Source organism: Leptonychotes weddellii, unplaced genomic scaffold (genome assembly GCF_054177405.1).
Source record: "Leptonychotes weddellii isolate Sample4059 unplaced genomic scaffold, ASM5417740v2 HiC_scaffold_2210, whole genome shotgun sequence".
In the NCBI taxonomy this organism is placed as follows: domain Eukaryota; kingdom Metazoa; phylum Chordata; class Mammalia; order Carnivora; family Phocidae; genus Leptonychotes; species Leptonychotes weddellii.
In genome coordinates, this window is record NW_027809359.1 from 1 (window position 1) to 5,225 (window position 5,225).

General features: G+C 44.0%; 1 pseudogene; it reads right to left on the minus strand.

The window, feature by feature from the left end:
• Positions 1-182: 182 nt before the first annotated feature.
• Positions 183-4,049, minus strand: LOC145718791 (zinc finger C3H1 domain-containing protein pseudogene; annotated as a pseudogene).
• Between the last annotated feature and the right edge of the window lie 1,176 nt (positions 4,050-5,225).

Consider the following 5,225-nt stretch of genomic DNA (forward strand, 5'->3'; position numbering starts at 1 on the left):
TTTTTTTTTAAAGATTTTTTATTTATTTATTTGAGAGAGAGAGAATGAGAGAGAGAGCACATGAGAGGGGGGAGGGTCAGAGGGAGAAGCAGACTCCCTGCCGAGCAGGGAGCCCGATGCGGGACTCGATCCAGGGACTCCGGGATCATGACCTGAGCCGAAGGCAGTCGCTTAACCAACTGAGCCACCCAGGCGCCCTACACCTCACTTTTCAATGGAGCCATCCAAAGGCACAACCACAGTGATTAAAAATAAATAAATAAAACTGAAGACCTTAGAAAGATCTGTAGAGAGAAAAGATTCAATACACTAAGAAAAAAGACAGAAAAATGAGGAAAAGCAATTGAGTTACAACTATTAGCTAATCTCTGTCAAGGCTAAATGAAATCTATTTCTGTCTAATATAGGACAACTAGGATGAAACCAACACTTGAAAGATTTAATTTTAAACTAGTTAAGATGCAATCCCTAACTGAAATCTGGTTTAAAAAAAAGAACTGCGTTTCAACTGCAGGTGAAAATGAAATGACTTTCTACTGATGAGAGACACTGGCCTAATTATGTTAGCTCTCATCAGATTAGAAAGTTTAAAACAGTAGTCAACCAAAGGAAACATACGCTAAGAGGGACTGACAAAGTGTCTATCACTAAGAAAAATTTAAAATGAATGAGAATGAAAATATGTGCCACATTGGAATCTGGTTCATTTTATTTCTTTAAAGGTGCACCTAGCATACCTTAATCATTACAGAAAAATAAGTCAAAAAAAAAACACTTGTACTCAATTTCTAGATTATGAAAATGAGCCACATTATATCCCTTATTCTTTCTTTCTTTTTTTTTTTGGAAACTCTACCCCAACATGAGGCTCAAACTCACAACCCCAAGATCAAGAGTCACATGCCCTACTGACTGAGCCAGCCAGGTGTCCCATAACCCTTATTCTTTCTTAATGTAATTATTTATAAAATAAAAATGTCATTATTATTAGTGCACAGTGGATGTGAATAATCCTGAATACAGTCTTGGTATTAAGAAATCTGAATTAATAAAATTTTGTATTACAAATTTTGTTTGCTCACATTATATGAGTAGCTGAAAACTATGTTTTCCTTCACAAATTCTTAAAAAGAATACCACCTCTAGGATGGATTAATGATACTTCATGAGGAAAACAATGAGCAGAGAGGATCAAAACAAGCTCCTTTTCTTAAGTGCAGCATCTGTGAAAAAAAGAAAAACAGCAAGACAGCTCATTTCTGCTAAGTTACTACGGAAATCAAACTGGATATATTCCTGTACTTTCTTCACATCATATGCCTGTTTATTAAGAGAAATATATAAGCTTAACAATTAATAAAGGTATATATGGCAAAGGCCAAATTGGTATTGAATGAATGGACAGAAAGAAGGCAAAGGCAGGAGCTGGGCAAGTCCCCTCATCACCACCTTCTCTAATACAGATTAAATGAAAAAATTCTGTGCTCCCACAGTACTTTTTACATACCTCAGTATGAACTTTTTACATTAAACTCTATTTATTCACACATGTCTCTCCAACACAAATTCTAAGTTTCCTCTTTTATATTCTTAAAAAACATACATGTGCTGAAGCAGCCTGTTTTTTAGATTTAGAATCAACAACTAACAATTCCTTCGTTAAAAAAAATATCTTGAGCAGAAGTTCTTTTTTTTTTGAAAGAACATCCTCTGTCTTTTTAAAAGTTAAATCCCTACATGATTTTCTTTGAAACAATCCTAGGTGCTCCTAACCCAACTTCTGGTTGCAAAAATAAGTTTTTTCAGGGCACTAGCACCAGAAGCTGCTACTTTGTACCTAAACTTAACATTTCTTGCCCCTTTATTTTCGGACATCTGGGAAAGACCAGTGGATCCTAAGTATTCTATAAAAATAATGTTGAGTGTCTTCCAAACAAATGTCATTTCATGTAAGTTTCATATATAATAGGTTAAAAAATCATTATACCATAAAAATTACAACCAGTAATAATTGTAATTAGTAAACGATTTTTATGCAGTTATCATGAAATAAAACCTAGGTCTACAAACCCATCATAAACTAGCAAACCTTCAGATGACTGATTCCCCACTATAAATCTTTTTTTTTTTTTTTTAAAGATTTTATTTATTTGACAGAGAGATAGCGAGAGCAGGAACACAAGCAGCGGGAGTGGGAGAGGGAGAGCAGGCTTCCCGCCGAGGGAACCCGATGTGGGACTCGATCCCAGGACCCTGGGATCATGACCTGAGCCGAAGGCAGACGCTTAACGACTGAGCCACCCAGGCGCCCTCCCCACTATAAATCTTAAGTAAACCTAAGAATGTTACAGATAATGGAATTAGAGGGAACAAAAATCAGGTATTTTGCTATTTTCCTTTTCAACCTCCCCATAATCTCCACCCTCCCATACACCCCATGGCTTTCAATATATTAAAATTAAAATACTGTTTATCATTCTCTCTCTAACTTACATTTGTCAGCACTGAGTTACGAAATGTCCAAAAACTGAACATAAATGGAGAAGGAGGTAAAGTTTTACAGAAAGTTGTATGAATTCAAAACCTCTAAATTAATAGACTTGGTAAAGATACGGGTCTTCCCCCTCCCCCCCCACACACACACTTTAAAAGGCAGCATGTGTAAAAATAAATCAGGAAAGGTAAAAGCAGAATCACAAATAAGAACTATAGCATTATGCAGAATGGAACTTCACAATTTTCAATGTCAAAGTTCAATACTGTATAAGCAACAGTATTCCCCAAATTGTTTATGACTCTTTTTTCTCCTTCTAACAATCTAAGTCAACCTCATATAAAAACAAAGTTCTTATACCAGCGAAAGTGAATGCTAATGAAACCTGGGTTTCTGATGTACTACTACAAATCTGATGTACTATTCCAAATCTGATTTCACGAACTTGGCCCCAATCCATAATACGTTAATGTTAAAAAGCCATATACCCAATAAAGCAACCTTAAGAAACAGGTCAGTATAGTGTGACACATTGAGACTACCAAAGAACAACTTAGTTTAAGTATACTGACACAGTGACAAATAAGCGGTTCTGATGGTTCAGAAAAGTTACTCATCTCAAAGACCTAATAATGCCGCTAAAGCGAACTTTAGTAAGTGACACACCCAGGGCGGACCGCCACGTTAAGGATACAACTCTTCCGAGGTGGAGAGGGCTCTCGCCAGCTCTGACTGCTGCTGAATCCGGATCCTACTCCTCCTCCCAGAGGAGGTCTGCCCCCCGGCTTGCCTCCTCGCTCACCCCCTCCTCGCCCCCGACTCCAGCGACTTCCACCCCGGTAAGGCCTGCCTCGAAAGCGGAAACGGTCCAAGGCGATGTGGCTCCGCTCCCAAAAGGACGGCCGGGGGCTGCTTTCGGACAGTGAGCTCGAAGGCATCCGTACGGAGGGCGGGTGAGACCGGAACGGCTCTTTGGGTCGGTAGCTGCTGTGTCCCCTGAGGTGGCCCCGCTCCGACGCGTGCCGCGAGCGTGAGAAATTCCTCAACTGCTGCTGAGAAGAGGACGACGACGACGAGGAGCCACCGCCTCCGCCAGATCCACCGCCCCGGGCCGGGTGAGGAGGCCTTCGCCGCGGATACGGCAACAGCCCGCCGCCACTGCTGCTGCTGCTGCTCCGGCTCCGTATCTGGCTGTTGTTATCGTCGTCGCTGATTTCCCCATCTTCTAGCTCCCCTTCTTCCTTGGGCGAGAGGCCACTGGAGGCCGGGGCCGGAATATCTGCGGTCGCCATCCCGGGAGCAGCGCCTTCCACACAACCTTAGCCCTCCGTCCGGGGATCCGCCCGACAACTGCCTTCCTCCTCGGTTCCCTTCTTTTCTAACGGACCCGGTCGGTGCGGCCTTACCCTACTCGGACACCTAGCGGGCTTTGCTCCCCAACTTCCCCGCACCCCAGCTCTTTCTCGCCGGACCGTCACAACCCAGTTCCCTTCCCTAGCGCCCCCTTGCTCCTCCGCGATCGGGGCTCTTCCGCCTCGCGAGAAAGGGGCTCTGGAAGTGGCTCTGCCCGTGACGTCACTTCCTGCGGCACGCAGGAAACAAGGCGTCCAGTTCACGCGATAATAATTAGGACGACGCGATTCTTAGTGGGACTTGTAGTCTCTCTTTTCTGTCTTCGAGTTTGTCCTTCTAACCTCTATCTCACACCCACCCCGGACTCCGGATTGGGATAGCTGGGTGCGTGGCGGGGTGGGCGGGCCCGTTCTTAATCTTGGCCGCAGGAGTTTCATAGTGATAGGGGGAGGGGGAGAGACACCTTTTTAATTGCTCGGAGGACTGCCGCCAAAGAGACGCAGTAGCCCTACTCCCTTTTGGGGGCCCGGAGGGGGCGGCTTGTGTTCGCCATGTTGGTGAAGGTAAACGTAGGCGACCGGAGCTCCAGGACTGTCTGCTTTGCTGGCTCAAGTCCGCCATATTAATAAAGAGACAGGGAAGGTTGACACCACCCCCCCCACCCCCCAATATACAAACCCGTTTTTCCCACTCTGCATCCACGACTCCTCTCGGTGGGCCCATCCCCTGCCTCGATTGCCTAGCCTTTGCCCGGAGGAAGTGTAGCAGCCAGCGCCTCAGAACAGGCTTAAGACAGCACCGAATGAGGGGGAAAGGGAAATGCCGACCAATTGCGCCGCGGCGGGCTGTGCTACTACCTACAACAAGCACATTAACATCAGCTTCCACAGGTAACATGGGCAGGGAGAGGGGGTGACGGAAACGGGAGCTCCTAGATTGAGTGTCGCTTGTGTGGAAGGCAAGAGGATTCTAATTCTAATGATTTCACTACCTAGCTAGTATAGCAGGGAAGCATCAGTTCTGCCCTTTGTGTGTGTTTCTCAAATCTGTCCAATTTTTATCTTCTTCGGGGAAGATTAACTCACTTTGTAAAAGAAATCCAAGTTCTGTATGGTGGTTACTCCTTAGAGAAAAAGTAAAAGAATATCTTAATTTTGTTTTAATGTTAGACTGGCTCTTGACATGAATGATCCCTTAAAAGGAAGCGAAACCTTCCTATTCAAGCCAGCAATCCCTTAAAAGCCTGCTGTGCTCCCATTAAAATTAGGAAATTCTCACTAGCTAAATTGACATGGGAAGCATTTAGATTTCTGATAATCACAAACAGTTACTGCGGAGGAGTTGAGTCATCATTGATATCCGTGGAATTAAGAGATGT